Here is a 17,679-nt window from a genome sequence, read left to right on the forward strand (position 1 = left end):
AATGAAGAGCACTGCGTAAAGAGAAGGTTGCCCACCACATGCCAACCAATGAAATTTAGGGCAGTTGAAACCACCAGCTCTCTCAGAAAAAACGATAGCAGAATTTGCAAAGCTGGGAGTGAGTGGCCCCTCCTGTATATACTTTGTGCAGAAATCTTGAAACACTACATGACCCAGAGGAGGAACACTTACCCGGCTGAAACTTTACTTTTGGCAAATTGAAGAGTAGCTAATTACCTTCAACTGATAGGTAATTCTTAAAATGGTAAGAGCAAAAACCACTCGGAAGTGCTGTCAAAACACTGTTTTTCCATATTCCTTGCAATTATGCTTTCATTCCAAATGAAGTTTAGGGGGTGAAGTACACCTGCATGAGCCATTGTAAAAAGCTTTACCACAGATGGCCAAGACTGATACAGAAGCAGCCTTCACCCTGAAGGTGAAAGTCAAAATGCCATTTGATTGCAAAGCAGAAAAAAACCCAACTGGATAAAGGTATGCTCTAGTGTCCTTTAGTACCTGAAACGCTGCTACTAAATTAGTGGTGTGACTTACGAGTTGTTGGAAGCTTTGGTTTGAGGAAAAGAATGTCATTAGCTGTGTAATTTTCAAAATGACAGTCTCTCTCTCTCTGCCTGAGGACTGACACTTTGTTTCGTTCACTGGAATACCCCCACCCGTACCGCCGGGGCGTAGCCCCTCACCTGAATCATATACACAAGGGGCTCAATAAATAGTTGTTAAATAAAATAAATGAGTTCTCAGTTTTTCATTGCAAACTTTGGCTCACTTTTACCTAGGTTTAAAAACAAGTGTGGGCAAACTTGAAAAGTCTGGCATTCCACCCACCTCCACAGCGCCCTTGCACTTTGCTTCCACACCTGTCTCCCGCTGGGAGGGTGCTAGGGGCCGCCCTAAATCGCATCCCCTTAGCGGTCCACCCCCTTCTCTCCGACCTCGGCTCACGCACGGCCCATTCTGCAACGCTCTGCGGAAAGGGATGCACAGAGTTGCATGTGCCTTGGTTTTAATTCCAGTCTGCGAGAAGGAAAAACGAACCCAGCCAACGGAAGTCCCCTTGGTCTGAGAACAGAAATCATGAGTCATAGATTTCGGGGTTCGGACCTAGGAGCGGTCGGTGATGCAGCTGTGCGTGGGTCGGTGGGGATGGCGTGGGCTGCCGAAAAGAGGCCACAGCCCTTCTCTCTTGGGTACGTCCCCCTCAAATTGCCCCCCTTCCCCTCCTCCAGCCGGTTCTCGGTCCGCGTCTTCTAGCGTGCCGCCAAGGGTCCGGGAGGGGCGGCGCTCCAGGTCGCCGCCCCCGCGGCCACATCACCAGGCGTTCGTGTCCCTCGGGCGGCGGCGCGGCTGCGCCTGCGCGGAGCGGCCGCGCGGGGGCGGGGCGGGCGGCGGGGAGCGAGCGGGCCGCGGGCGCCGGCTCCCGGGCTGTCAGCGCGGGGCCGCGACGGCGTGAGGAGGAGCGCGAGTAGGAAGGAGCCGTGGGCCCTGGGCGGCCGCAGCCGCCGCCGCCGCGGGGGGACTAGGTGAATGCCCCTCCCTCCCTCGCCCCGGCTGCCTCGGTCGGGTCTGAGGAGGCGGGGTCCCCTCTCCTCACCGGCCGCCGCCGCCGCGCTCCGGGGCAGGTGGTCATGGAGGGACCGTCTCGGCTTTGGCCGCGGCGCCGGGTTCGGGCGCATCCCAGGTGCTGGAGGTGGGAGGTGGGGCGGGACCCGGGCTCGGGACCCTGCGGCCGGGGTGCGGGAGGACCGGGGCCCCCCGAGCCGCCGTGCCCCCTCCGGGCCCGCGGGCAGCGCTCGAGCCCGGCCCGCCGCGCACGCTCCTCCTCGGGCGGGAGGGCAGGCTGGCTCTGGGCGCCCGCAGCGGAGCGGCCACCGCGGGAGGGTCGTCCCGGGCCCTGGACACCGGGCGGCTGGTGGCTGAGTGATGGGCGGAGGGTGATGCGGGTGGGGACGCTGCGAGGCGGGCTCGGGCACACCCCAAATCCACTGCTTCAGCCTCAGTGTCACCGTGTTCTTTCATTCTTTTCTTTATATATGTGCAGTATACCTCAATAAAACCCCAAATGTTATAGAAAGGGATTACATATATGTGTATATATACGTATATAACCTTTACGTGTATGTTACATATATATGTAATCTCTTTCTATAATTGAACAATTTTTTTAACTGAGATATACTTCTCATACCATAAAATTCCTCCTTTTAAAGTGTAGCTTTTCAGATATTCACAAAGTTTTGCAACTGTCGCCACTATCCAGAACATTTTCATCCCCCCAAAATGAAACCCTGTACCTATTAGTAGTCACTTCTCTTTTCTCCCTTACCCCACCCCCTGGCAACCACTAATCTACTTTCTGCCTCTATGGATTTGCCTCTTCTGGAAATTTCATATAAATGGAATCATACAGTATGTGGGGTTTTGTGTCTGGCTTCTTTCACATAGCACAGTGTTTTCAAGGTTCATCCATGTTGTAGCGTTTATCAGTACTTCATTCTTTTTTATGGCTGGATAATATTCCATTGTATTGGTGTACCACAATATCACATTTTGTTTATCCATTATCAGTTGATGGACATTAAGGATGTTTCTGTTTTTTGGCCATTGTGAATAATGCTGCTATGACCATTGGTGTACAAGTTGTTATGAGGGCATATGATTTCAGTTTTTTTGGGTCTGTATGTTTAACTTTTTGAGGAACTGTCAAACTTTTCCAAAGTAGCTGCACCATTTTACATTCCCACCAAACAGAATAGGAAGGTTCCAATTTCTCCACATCCTCAGCAACACTTGTCCTTCTCCATTGGCTAATTTTTGCTAGAGGCATCCTAGTGGTGTGAAGTGGTATTGGTATGCATTTCCCTAATGATTAGTGTTGTTGAGCATCTTTTCACGTGCTTAGTGGCCATTTGTATATCTTTTTTTAAGAAATGTCTATTCATATCTTTTGCTCATATTTTAATTGGGTTATTTGTCTTTTTGTTGTTGAATTATATTCATTTATAGAAAAACATCCTAGATTTGGGGGCTAGCTCTCACTGAAAAGCCAACCAATCTTTACCAAGCAACATAGTGCTTCTACTTGAGGAAAGGTGAAGAGGTGCCATTTAAGTCTTTCAGAATACCCTGGCTGTCAATTCTTGGGCATCTTACTGCTCTTTTCCCTTTTCTGATATTTTGAGAAAAGCCACAAAGGTGTGTTTATGACAAGTCAAGAGTCATGAGAGACCACACACAGCGTTTTCATATATCCTATGCTTGGTTTGAAAAGTCCCAGTTATCACTTTAAATACAAATAATTTATTTTGGTGACTAGCTAAACAAACTAATAAAAAATAGCAAACACCAATTAATTAAAATTTCATATGCTTCTCAGGCAAAGTGGAAGATCTTAGTTTCCTAAGTTTGTGTAGTCTTTATTACAGTTATATTCATGTGTGGGTGGCAAATAAATATTTTTGATGGCAGTGACGTTAAGAGCCACTTACAGCTGAATGAATGCTGCTATGCTTATTTCGTGGTTAATTTCTGAGTGTACACAAATTCAGCATTAGCCTCAGGTCTTTCATAGCAAAAACCACTGAAAAAGTCATGACACTTCCCTGGAATTCAAGCTCATTTTTCTATTACTCTAATATGGCTGTTCAAAAGTATACTACCAAATTCCAGAAAAGTTATAGAAAATAAAATTAAAGATTTCTAGGTGGAAATAATGGAGAAGCAGCTGATTAAAAGTGTGTGAAGAGCAGTCCAATCCTGCTCTTCAACTACTAAGTTATAAAACAATGGAAACATTATTTAACCCTTTTATGCCTCATTGACTTCTTTAGTAGAATGAGGCTAATAATTCCAATATATAACCTGAATATATGTTTTGTTTTGTTTTAGCCAATGGAATGATTATCAAACATATTGAAAATATAACCTATCCAATCTGTTATTGATTATTACTGACTTACCCCATGGATGTACAGATATCCTGTAGCTGCAAATGCTTTCCCAAGTTGGCCTTCTCTGCCCCCTGGAGTTTTTAGTGTCACTTATTGAGAAGGACTGAAAGTAGGTGGCAGTGAAAAGTGGGAACAACTTTAGGGATATGATCTCTGGGAAATGCTGGTCAAAGCAGACCTGTCTTCTTTATGATAGACTTCTAGGCATCTTCATCTTTTCTCTGAAATTACTGTAGTTACATTTGTATAACAATATATATGTATATAAATATAAAATATATAAAAATAAAAAACTATATATATAATGAAAAACTACATATATATCTCCAGCACTGTTCAAAGGCTAGGACTCTCAGTCAGTGATTCTATCTTCAGTGAATGGATTTAATCAGATTGCTTTTCTCCTGATCACTGCGCTTCCTGGAAATGGGAGTTTTGACTTGAGGAGGGATAGGAGAGGTAGGCAGTAAGGGATCACAGAACATTTTGCAGGTTTGGGCAAAACTTGCTCTATTTCTAAAAGTGTGGGTGTTGAAAATGGACGTCTTTCAATGGACATGAGAGGTCTGGAAAATGAGAAAAGAAAAGCAAAGATGAGAAACAATGTGGGGGCTGCCCCGTGGCTTAGCGGTTAAGTGCGTGCGCTCCGCTGCTGGCGGCCCGGGTTTGGATCCCGGCCGCGCACCGACCCACCGCTTCTCTGGCCATGCTGAGGCCATGTCCCACATACAGCAACTAGAAGGATGTGCAACTATGACATACAACTACCTACTGGGGCTTTGGGGGAAAAAAAAATTTAAGAAACAATTTGGAAGGGAAGTTTGCAGGATATAAAGACAGATTCACCTTATTTAGACATTTTGACCAAGAAAAATTCTACATAGGGAAAGTGGAAGAATCCTTCTTCTCCTTCATTCCATTCCTCTTCCCTTTTGCCCCACTTTGTTCCTCTGCTACTCTTCTTCTAGGACCCAGAAATCAGCCTGGGGTTACTGTTGTTCATGTTGGAGCATTTCAGTGTGCTCATTACATCACCCCCACTCCAGATTCTTGTCAAATTGAGAGCAGATTCAAGAAGCCAGATGAGGATTAAAATACTATTAAAATAATAGTATAATTTTCATTTCTGGTAAAGCTGGATTGGAGAATTTGGCTTAGACCCATGCTTATTCTGTTCCTTCTTAATTTACCTACCCAGACGAAACTGTGGCACCTAAAAACCTGCACGTCTCCCCTGCAGGGAGGGAAAGTCCTGTCTCAGGGAGTTGACCTCCTAGCAGTTGGAATGGAAAGGAGCACTTTCTCTGCTTGAAGGCATACAAGTCCAAGAGAGCCAGTGAGAGCTCAGGGGTGGGGCCTGTCTGGAATATTGACCTTTATCCTTATCTTAGCCATTAGATAAGTCACTTTCCTGGAGGAGGAACTATTGATGGGGTGGAGAGAAAGCAGTGCCCTTTCAATCCTGTTTTCTTCTACTTAGAGGAATGAAAGTTCTGTTGTCATTGCAGAGAGGGAAATAAGCAGCCATCCTCTCATCAGTTAAGTGTCTTGTGGCTCATAGTGTTTTGTAAGCTAGTCTAGGAACTTAATCACCATTTATAAAATTGGAACTGAGAATATATTTTCCTTGAAAATAGCTAAACCTCTCAACATTTTTTTTTTTTTTTTGCTTGAGGAAGATTTGCCCTGAGGTAACATCTGTGCAATCTTCCTCTATTTTGTATGTGAGTCACCAACACAGCACAGCCACAGATGAGTGGTGTAGGTCTGCACTGGGAACCAAACCTGGGCCGCTGAAGTGGAGCATGCCAAACCCAACACTAGGCCACAGGGCTGGCGCCTAAACCTTTTAACAATTTTTAAGTGGGTGATCATTTCATTGTGTGGTTAAATATATAGATTATTCAAGTCCATTTCCTTACTTGTTTACTCCTCAGACATTTATTGAGTGTCTAATATGTGACAGGCACTGGGCTAGGTTCTCAGGATTCAGCAGTGAACAAGAATGGGTCCTTGCTCTTGTGGAGTTTACAGCCTAGAAAGACAATTAGTACAAGTACAATTACAATAAAGCATAATAAATGTTAGAAAGCATAGAGTACTTTGGGACCACAGAGGAGGGGGAACTAATCTAAGAGGGTCAGGGAAGTGATGTATAAGAGCTAAGATCACAAAGTAGAATAGGAAGTAGCCAGGTAAAGGGAAGCGTGAGGATGCGCAAGAGTGTTTCAGGCAAAAAGAACACGTGGGAAGGCTAAGGAGTGAGAGAGGAGTGGTATACTAAACTAGTGTTTTTCAAACTTCAGGCGCCTAGGCCCCTACCAGTAGATTGTAAAATCAATTTAGTGGGTTATGGCCTGCATGTTTTAAAAAAGAAACAAAATAGAAAATAAGAGTGTCACACTTAGATGCTTACTAGATTGTGTTGTATGAAGTTTGAAAATCCCTACAATAGAGGAAACAGAGAAAAAGTGCAGTATGACCACAGCGAAAGGTCTTGGGTTGGTGGGGATAATTATGCAAGATTTAGTTAACTTATTAAAGACTTTGGATTTATCTTAGAGGAGATGAGAAGCCATTGAAAAGTTTTAATCAGGACCTGATTAGATTCGTATGTTTTAAAGATCCCTTTGAGCACCTAGTCTTTGTCTACTCAAATATAAACTTTAAATTCCTTGGCCCAGTGTTACAGGTATTTCAGAATCTGGTTCCAATATATTTCATCTAAAGAATCTTCCACTATTTTTGGTACTGGAACCTCTCATTTCATAAAAGATTTCTTGTTTGCCTAAGTGCCTTTGCACCAAGACCGAAAGATCTGTGAGAGCAGGCCTTGCTTCTGTCTTGTTCACATTGAATCTCTGGCATTTGGCATCTTAGACTCGGAAGGGACTAAGCACATCTTTGTTGATAGAGTCTAAATACCCTTAATATTAGAACTGTTACGTAGTGGTAGAAATGACCTTGATGCTTCTAGTAATACTTGCTTTTGGAAAAAGAAAAAGGTCTTATTAGAAATTCTTTTTTCTCAGTTGGAGTCATGTTAGTGATAGAGCCACAGTTACTTATTTAAAAGATAATAATTTAACAAAAAGTACTCTTATATTAAAACAGTAGCAGAGATAAGAAAAAGAACGGCAAACTTTCTGATTTGGGGGTTTCTCCTCCCAGTATACAGAGCAATAACAGATTTTTCGTAGGAGGAGGCGATCCACCAATCGTTTATATTTTGTTTGAACAGATAGACATTCTCTGAGCACTCACCAAAGGTAGTTTTATAAAGATGGCTGGGGACAAAGAGAATAAATTAGATTAAAATGTATAATCATATGAACTTCATGGAGAGACAACAGAAAATAGATTTTGGTCTGAGAAGTAAAAACAGAACATCTGTATACCCCAAAGAACTTACAAATGAGAATTTAATGATGTCAGTTTGTTGCCAGAGAATGATTGTACTGTCACTATACTGTGACTTCACAGAATTAGATTGTGAAACTCAACTGTGAAGGAAAAATTCTTTCAGTGTATAGTTTTGATAAGTGGCAAGAAGTTGTTATGAAAAATTCATGAAAGGTAGAGAGATTTCAAGTTCTGATTCAAATTTCTCTTTAGTATATTTTTGAGATGTGGAAACTTTGCTAATTAGTTTTATAAATTAGATTTTATATATCTTAAACGTGAATGCTAGAATCCAATTTTGCTAATATAGGATGGCTTTTAAAAAGCACTCGAATTATATTTTTATGTTCTCCAGTGTCCTATTTTAAGCAGTGCGTTGTAGAACTTACATTGAAACTGTTAACTTGTACAAATTTATGCTGAAGAAATAATTCTAAATATGGGAAAGAATTATGCACAAAGATGTTCATTTTCATTGCAATGTAGTTTAGTCAAGAAACTGTTCTGCTATAAGGAAATGATTCATTAAAATACAGCAATGCACTTGAAGAAATTTAACCATTAAAAATGCTTTTTTAGAGTAGTGGTTTCTTATTTATTACTTTTTAAATTAAAAATACTCAATATAAACAAAAGTTCAAATCATATAAAAATATGCAAGATTTAAAAAGTGAGAATGGTATTTCAAGTCCTTCCTTACCCAAGCCACCAACCTTAGGCCAATCTGAAGACCTTAGTGTCTCTTATTCCAGAGTTTTTTCTAACCCAGTGCTTTTCAAACTGTGCTCCAAGAAGGGGCTTCAGGGTCTTCTCAAGTTAGGTAAGGTGGGGGCAGAGTGGTGCTTCAACCTCTACTGCTTTGCTTTTACCTGTTTTATTATTTATTTATTTATTTATTGCTGAGGAAGAGTCACCCTGAGCTAACAGCTGTTGCCAGTCTTCCTCTATTTTGTATGTGGGCTGCCGCCACAGCATGGCCCCAGATAGACGAGTGGTGTAGGTCCACACCAGGGAACCAAACCTGGGCCGCTGAAGCAGAGTGCACCGAACTTAACCACTAGGCCACCAGGGCTGGCCCTTACCTGTTTTATATATTGGGATTTCACATATCATTTAATTTAAACAAAGACTTCCTCTGCATTAAAAATGAATGTTTAAAAACAATTGGCCTACTTTAGAAAGTGAAGTCCTAAGCCGCCTCTTCAGGAATTCCACATCTTCCCCCATTTACCATTTTGCTGCTTGGTGACATGAATCTTCTACTCAGACCTGTCTGTTCATTTCCCCAGCAGTTTTCTCCCTCTGGTTACCAGTCACCTTGTTAGAATGCACTTCCCCTTCTTTTTTTCCATCTCTCTACGTCTTACCTGTTCTTTAAGGTTCAGCTCATCATCATTTCATTTATTCCTTCTTTCAACATGTATTTAGTGAACACCTACATTTTGACTAAGTGGGAAATATGCAGAATTTTGTATCAAAAACTCAGACTAGTAAAGGGTGACTTGCATGTAAAGTGCAATAATAATAATAATGTATTCTAAAGTAAGAGCATTTGGGGGGCAGGTACTCCTGATGTAAGTGGTCTCTTCCATCTAGACTATCTTATATGACACTTATAAAAAGGGCAACTTATGATATGGCTACATTTCTGGGTCTTCAGTAAATATTTGTTCATTTATTAATTGTGTAATAGAAAATAGTGCAGAGAGTTCACCCGTGAATCACGAATGATACCTGGGAAGGAGCTGTTTTCATTCTTGACCAGTCAACTGTGTTAAAAAAAAATAACTTGAATCCAATTTACTAGATTCCAGTGTTGGGTAGAGTGGCGTTGAGAGGGAGCACCAGAAGGACCTTGGTTCTGTAATCCTTGTCCCCCAGGGCCACTTACACTGACATAGAAGGATCCTAACACAGAGAATGCCTGTAGTGTCTTCCTTATCATGAGTTGGTTGGTCAGAAAGTCATGAAATCAAGTCCTGTGTCTTTATCGTACTAACTTTATAACTTGGGCATATTACTTAACCTCTCTGAGACTCAGTTTCCTAAACTGTAATGGATGAACATGTCTATCTCCTGGGTTTTTAAAAAAGATTATGTGAGATAAATGCATATAAATGAAGTCTATTCTTTTTGCTTTAAGTGGTATTGATGTTCTATAGAATGGGTGATTGTTCTCCTTTCCTTTGGGTTTAAGTTTTTAAATATTTTGGAAGATTTATGGATTATTCTTTGAAGAAGTGTTTTTTAGTCTGAGTGGCTTTTTGATAAGCTATTCATATGCCTGGTAAGGTAAGAATGAAGAATATAGGAAATTAATAGGGCCAAAGGAACATTTAATGAGGAAATAAATCTTTTTCAGTGTATCTCTTGGGACTTAAAAGCAGACTATTATATCAATGATTAAGAAAGCAAAGTTAATAGGTAGCCCCAGAGTCCAAAGCCTGGCTTGTTATTCTCTTCGTTATATCTGCCACTTTCCTCTATTTTTTAGGTAACAGACAATTAATAACGAATTTTTATAGTAACATTCTAATTCTCTTTTTAAGTTTTCAGAAATTTCAGAAAACTCTTGTATTCTAGCATTTCTAGATTATAAGGTTTCCTAATAACCCAGGCAAACTCCTGATGGGTTCTATCTTTCTAATGCTTCACGTTCTGATTGAGTAGACTTAATTCTCTAGTCCAGAATAAACCTTACAGTATGTTTTAAGGTTTTACTGTTTTATTTGTAAATTGTAAAAATGTCATTTAGATATCTTTTTAAAGTTAAAAAATACATGAGATATGATATTTAAATTTAACAACAGTGTAAAAGCTACTTCCTATTCCAGCTTTCATTTTCGTTTTTCCTTTTAAAACGTTATGGTTTTCTGAACACCGGTATTGTTCAGTATATATAGGTACTGTTTAGTGTCTGTATATACTGGTGAGTACATATATACAATACGTTGTAGCATGGTGGCAGTTTAATTTAACTAAAAGCAGGATGGATAAGTTGTGTAAAATGCAAATATTAACCTTCGGTTGATTTTTTTAGAGAAAATTTGAACAAAACAATTGATCTGAAAATTATAAGCCAAGAGTTCAATACAGTAATGCATAACATTTTTGTGATTCTATGGTATAGTATATTCCTTAGAAAGGGGAGAAAGAGGTGGAAAGTTAGGTTTTGAGCCTTTTATAAGAATGTATAATAATAATAATGATGATTTAATTAACTAACATTTATTGAAGGCTCAATACACTGTCTTAAGCACTTTACATGTATTGTCATTTAAGCCTCACAATAGCCCAGTGAAGGAGATCTTTTTTCAAGAGGAAACTGAGTAGAGGCATAGGTCCCACAGCCCCTGAAAGTCAGAATTTAAGCTAAAGCAGTTTGACTTTGGAGCCCAAGCTCTTAACTACTATCAATATCATTAGTGTGTTGACACTTCTTGACATTTAATCTTATTTTGGAAGCAAATCATCTCTCTTAATTGAAGTGTGAAGATTTGCTGAATAAGTCACTTGAAATTCCTCCATAAAATCACCCACTGTACCTCATGTTATTGATTTATTCATCTATTGAAAGCATAGCAAATATCCTGGTAAGCTCGGTACAATTTCAAACATAGCATAAAGCATTTGCTAGTGATTCTACATGAATAATACAGCTTTGAACAGGCAGATAGTATTCTCCTTTTCAGAATGTATCTGACTGAAATCTGTATACTCAGGATGAGGTTTTGATTGTGCATAGATTTTATAATCTGAATTTAAGCCCATATTACTCCCCTCAGAACAAAACCTATTCCTTTCTCAATCCCTGGAGGCAGTGCTTAACAGGCAGTCTAAGCATATGTGTGAGCATTAGCAAGGGGGCACCGAAAGAGAGAAAAAATTTAAATAATTTAATGTTTTGTAATTTTTAAAGAAACAATGAGGTAGTCTTTCTGGGAAAAATCATACCTTTCTGTGACTCTTATTTTGCTTGGAGTTATCATTTTAAATTACACGTGAAGGATTGTAGAGGAGACACACCATAGACGTGGTGGTAATCTGGCCCTGCCTTGGGAGCTTGGTGGACAGATGCAATTATTTATTTACAATCATCTAACAAATATAAGCTATAAATCAAATCATAGCTATGAAAAATGACTACAGCAGGATATTAGTTGTCTGAAAGTGTTTAGGATGTGTTAATTGAATGAAGGCTGTTTACCTTTTAGTTGTGTTGTTCCTATTGGGGAATATGTGGAGTGGGAGAAGTAGGAAAGGAAGAAGAAATCTTAGCGGTCCTGGGAGTTTTAGAAACAGGAAGTAACAGTAAGTAGCCATTAAAAATAACTTTGTAGAGCCAGTCCTGATGGCCTGGTGGTTCAAGTTCGGCGTGCTCTGCTCCGGCGCCCCCAGTTCGGTTTCCGGGCATGGAACTGCACCACTCGTCTGTCAGTAGCCATGTTGTGGTGGTGACTCACATAGAAGAACTAAAAGAACTTACAACTATGCACAACTATGTACTGGGGCTTTAGGGGTGAGGGAGAAGAAGAAAAAAAAAAAAGGAGGAAGGTGGGCAACAGATGTTAGCTGAGGATGAATCCTTTCTCTGGAAAAAAAAAATAATAAAAATAAAATAAAAAACTTTGTAGAATAATATAGATTAGGAGATTTTTTTTTGGTATTTTATGAAATGCAAAAAGCAGGATGCAAAACAGTATGTGCAATATGAGCCTATTTTTGTTTTAAACATATATATAGAAAAAATATAGTCAAATCATCATATACACAAGTGTGTCATCAGTAATTATCTGTGGATGGTGGCTTTCCAGAATAAAAAATTTTTGTTCACCCTTGGTTTTTTTTTTTTTTGCATTGAACACATATTGCTTCTGTGAAAAAAAGAAAAAGAATAAAAGAGAACTCTATGCCAGTGGACATTAGGAGCACAGTTTCAAATGAGCTGGGAAAGAAGGGTGGTTAGGACATTTTTATGAGCAAAGACCATTATATGGCAACTAGCTTGGTTTTTTGGGTGGCTTTGAGAGCAGTTTTAGCTTGAACTTCAAATTGGACTTAGAACCCAAAGGGCTCCTTTTTTTTTGCCACTGATATTTGAATTAAAAAGTACACAGCCCTGACCAAAGGGTAGAGGAGAGACTTGATTGCAGGGAGTAAAGATACTGAAAGAGTTAGGTCATTGTTTCAGTTTGATACCCAGATAGTTGAGTAACATAACACCACAACGCTGTGCACCTATAGTTTATCTGATCTACATATAGTCTCTTGTGATGAGTTTGTGCACCTGAACTGACTTCACAGCAGTGTGTGCCAGGGAAGGTACAGTTTGGGGAAGGTAGATGATTGGCTTCATCTCCCTATGGGTGGTGCCATTGTGAAGGTGTCCCAGCCAGGGTAGGTGATGTTGGGCCACAAGCTGAGGAAGACCTTGGTGTTGGAGCTGTCTTATTTCATCACCTAATGGAAGGTAATCATCAGGGTGTAGTGGCTGCTTCACCTCCAGGACAGGGGAAAGAGAAGGGCCCATGGATGAACACAAGTGCTCTGCATAGATATTTGAAATGGGATAGCCCTGAAAGTTATGGGATGCCCTTGGTCTTAAATGTAGAAGAAAAAGGATAACCTTACATGTGGCAAATCATTTTTTCCTTTCACTTATAAAGAAAGTTTTGTTTTTGTTTTTCTTTTTTTTTTTTTGCTGAGGAAGATTCACCCTGAGCTAACGTCCGCTGCCAATTTTCCTCTTTTTATATGCGGGTTGCCCCCACAGCATGGCCACTGACAGACGAGTGGTGTGGTTCTGCACCTGGGAACTGAACCCGGGCTGCCGAAGCAGAATGCACCGAACTTAACCACTAGGCCACCAGGGCTGGCCCATTATTTTTCTTTTAAACTTTGACACATAAGCTTCCTTTCTTCCTTTCTCTTTTCTTAAAAACATTTTTTTTCTTTTAAACGTTGACACATTGACATCCTTTCTGCACCTTAAAATTCTGGCAGCTTTTATTTTCAATTTTCAGTTTAATTATATAAAGAGTCAAGTATATATTTACAGTTGGTCCCAGAGTATGTTTGCATTTTTAAAATTGAATTCTTTCTGAGTATAAAGATGTGTTAAGGGTAAAAGTATGAGAGTATGCTTTTGTATAAGTTCTGAATAATAATTTCTGCTCTTTTGAAATGCTGATGAACACTATTTACCTAGTTTCTAAATTTAGGTATTTCAGATTTATAAGTGCCAGAGAAAACTGGTAAGGAAATGTGTTATTTACATTTTATTCTTATGTACAGTATCTTTTACACAAAAGTGTTGAGTCGGTTTATAAAAAACAACACATACAAGAAATATTGGTTTGAAAAAGAAGAATTACAAAACCAGTACCAGAGAAAATAAAAATAGGAGTATAATATTAAGATGAAGAAATTTATCACAGATTTGAGTTTCAGATGTAGCTGTAAGTTTCCTTGCCGCTAAAGTAAAAAAGAAAAAAAAAAGGCGGCTCAATCTTTATTAAAGAAAAGTAAAAATACCAATTTTCAGTAGCAAGACTTTCTGTAGCTATTATTTCTAAATAAAGTTTCATGTGACTTTATATATGAGTAAATGATGAGGAGGTGATGTTCTCAGTCCTTGTTTGCAGGAAATTAATGAATGTCAGTTGCAGGAGAGAGTCATTCAGTGTTTGGTAGTTTTTTAAATAAGATACATGTAAGAAATGTTTAAGACAGAGTAGGGGGAATATACTTTTTTGTGGTTTAAAGGTGGTTTCTCAACTTCAAAACAAGAGTTCTCTGTTCAACCTGTTTTCTATCCATCCATTCAAGTGGTTTCAGACAGTAATAGTAACTGATATTTTTGGTAATTGTTTGCTTTCTGTATTGTAAAAACTATTTATGTATTGATATCAGTTTAAACAGAATGCCTAGTTAAATGATAGAATTTTTTTTCACTTTTCACTTGGTTTGATGGGCTAGGTATAATCTGATGGCACTTGGTAGAAGAAACTGTACTTTGTTTATGCAATACACTTAGTTCTTTGGACATATACCATGTTTATTCTGTCAACATTTTCTCAATACGTAGAAATGGTTTAATCGGGGATTGTGTTTTAGTTGATCCATTGGCTTGTTTTTGATGTATCCTTCTTCCAAAGAAAGCATTCTTTAAAAAAATTCTTTTTTTTTTTTTTTTCTGGAAGATCAGCCCTGAGCTAACATCCATGCCAATCCTCCTCTTTTTGCTGAGGAAGACCCGCCCTGAGCTAACATCTATTGCCAATCCTCCTCCTTTTTCTCCCCAAAGCCCCAGTAGATAGTTGTATATCATAGTTACACATCCTTCTAGTTGCTGTACGTGGGACGTGGCCTCAGCATGGCTGGACAAGCGGTGCGTCGGTATGCGCCCGGGATCCGAACCCGGGCCGCCAGTAGCGGAGCGCGCGCACTTAACTGCTAAGCCATGGGGCTGGCCCCCCAAAATTCTTTATTAATGTGTGTGTGTGTTTTGTTTTTTTTTTTGGTGGGGTTGAGGGTTGTGATTCTAAAAACAAAATCAGTTGCTTGGGGTCTGGTTTCCTTTGAAAAATTACTTGAGATGTATTGAAGTTTTGTTATACAGAAGATTTATTATATCGACTGATTATTTCTCTGCGCTTAAATTCTTTACAAATGTTTGGCTGTCTTTTAGGCATATAGAAATTTTAGGAATGATAGATCCTATGATGTTACTCTTTTCTGTCAGTGGGCGATCTTAGAAATGAGAGTGATTGTTTTATAGAATCAGCTAGTTTTTGGATATCAATAGCTGAATCATGTCCATGACTTCTCAAGCTTTTGTGTTTGTTAGAGAACATCAGGACCACCAATTTTACAACAATTCAATGTTACTGGAATGGCAGTTAACTGCCCTTTCACTTTTCTCTCATTTTTCCTAACTTGCCAAGAAAGTTTGACGTCACTACCTATTACCTATATGAAACCTATGTGAGTGCTTAAATTCAGTTTAAGTAGACAGTTTCCAGTTTAAGCCAAAGAAGTCAAAGCTTGTTTTTTGTGGGGAGCTAACTCTATTATTTCAGCCAAAAAAAAAAGCTTGGTGGGGGGAGATACTTTCCTTCAACTTTAGAGGTGAGCCTTTTAATCAGAGAGGACAGTATTCATGAGGTAGCATTTCTTATATTTCAGTTTCCAAGTACTTTTAAATGAAACAGTGATAAAAAGTATAAGATAAGGTACGTAAATTACTATAACAGCTGTCGTTTGGACCATTTTGAGACTTACACCCTATAAAGTTTGTGGGACAGTTATTGACTGGGCACCTTCGTTCTTTGGAATTGTTACTATGGGATAGTTCCTTTTCCTTGGTTAGCTACAGGAAATGAGCAGAACAGATCCATATGCTGTTTTTTTTCCTAATTATAGTACATTCTTAACTGGATACCATGAATCATACCTCTGCCAAGCAGCGAGAGTACATTTGGAATTCTGGAGATTTCTTTTACATCACCATAATGATTTTTAACTTTTGAGGGTCAAGTGATATATTAAATATCACAGAAAACACAAGATGTCATCTCTGCCATGTGGGAATTGGCAGTGGAAGACCAAATGAATACCTTTCATTTTTAAAAATTCTCTATTTAAAACTATGAGTGATAGGAAAATTGCTAACTGTGTTTTGGGCATTTAATTTTGGCTGTGTTTTGGCATTTAATTTCTTTCCTTTCTGTACCCTTAATCCTACATTAATTTGGGTAGATTTCTTTAAGGTAGTATATTTTTATTGTCACCTTTTGAATGAGGTGAAAGTTCCTGGATTTAGGAACAAGCTGGTAGAAAGTATAGAAGTAGGAAAGCTGAAGAAAGGAAATTTGATTGAATAAAAGAAGCTTAGAGAAGACTAGAGATAATAATTTAGCTGGTTTAGGAAATCTAGAAGGTTTTGAGTCAATATGAAACAGGAACCAAAAATAAGCCATATAGGGAGTCCAGTGGATGAGAGTAATGAAATCAAAGGGTTAAAAATGAGAATGATTTTTAGTAATAGCTGTAGTGCTAGCTCAAATGGAGAAGAGAGTTTTTAATATGATTCAGTAGTCAAATTCTTTGATCCCCATAAATGGGATTAGGGTGTCCTCATGGGTTCTGATGAGTTCTCAAGGGAGAAGGGTTTAGCAATGAGGTCATGGCAGGAAGGCAGAAAGTGGCATCAGAGAGAGCAGGAGAAAACCAAAGGGATGATTAAGAGCTGTTTGGGATATGTGCTAAGAAAGGTGATTGGATGGTAAATTCTTCAGGAAAAGGGAATTTTGGATAAGAAGTAGAGAAGCTGAAGAATTCAGATGATGAAACTGATTTCTAAAAGGCTACCAAGACTTTTAAAAATAGTTTTGCTTAAATGGAAGGAGTTAGTCATTGAGAGAAATTGGTGAGGATTTAAGTTTACACAGTTTTGGATCTTTAAATGAAAATAGTTGAAGAAAACCAAGCAGCCATAAAGTCATCCTGCTGTTTGGGTGCTGCGAAAGGCAAATTAAATAGACATAATCCTTCTCTATGAACCTATTATACAGTTAAACAATTAATTACTTACTAGGTATTATTCAAAAGAATGTACCAAAATTTTTTATAAAACAAGGAAATAATCTGTATAACATCAGCTAAGGTCTAGTTTTGTTTGACATGACCTCTCCGAAAGCTAGTTTAACCACATAATACATCCTGTTTGGTAACTATCTACATTTAACAATCAGAAACATACAAGACATATACTCAGAGAAAATGAAAGGAGCAGTATGCACGCTTTCAGAGTGCCAAAGGTAAAATGTATAATAACCATCATATATAGTACTGTGATAGTACTGTGGTTTTATGTGTATTTATACAAATATAAAATACCTACCTGATCGACAAGTTTTGAGACTTTTGACTAAATGTGATAATTACTGGTATAGATTACATCAGAACTTTTTTATGCTATGGGAGGATAACAAAGTATTAAACTCTCATTTAATGCCTCTCTTAGTAATTAGGCATGCCTTAGGCCTGCTAACTCATAGCTCTGCTGATTTTTCAAGTGTATTATTTAACCTTTGCAATGGAACAGAATGCCACCTCCAGCACATTGAACAGATTTTCTGAGATATTGGTTAAATAAATCAATATACATACAATATACTTCCTTTTCTTAATTTTTAAAAATAAGCAATTTTAGCATTAATGTTTCTTTTTATAACTAAAGTTGAATTCATGAGGAGTGTCTGGTATTAGTTTATTTTCCTTTAAGTCAATAGTTTGCTAACAT

The 17,679-nt window shown here is 38.9% G+C and overlaps 1 protein-coding gene across 2 annotated transcripts in view; it reads left to right on the top strand.

Annotated features, from left to right (window-relative positions):
* The first annotated feature begins 1,490 nt into the window (after positions 1–1,490).
* Positions 1,491–17,679, top strand: part of SLC41A2 (solute carrier family 41 member 2) — a 126,554-nt gene continuing 110,365 nt past the window's right edge. Inside the window, exon 1 of one of the 2 annotated variants that reach the window (XM_004418052.3) lies at positions 1,491–1,544. The gene's annotated coding sequence lies outside the window, so the exon portion shown is untranslated. Of the gene's footprint in view, positions 1,545–1,610; positions 1,703–17,679 lie in introns of those variants that run through there. The other variant, XM_087449010.1, reaches the window with a different exon arrangement.

This window comes from Ceratotherium simum, chromosome 25, assembly GCF_057802395.1.
Source record: "Ceratotherium simum simum isolate JZ-2026a chromosome 25, ASM5780239v1, whole genome shotgun sequence".
Classification (NCBI taxonomy): Eukaryota; Metazoa; Chordata; class Mammalia; order Perissodactyla; family Rhinocerotidae; genus Ceratotherium; species Ceratotherium simum.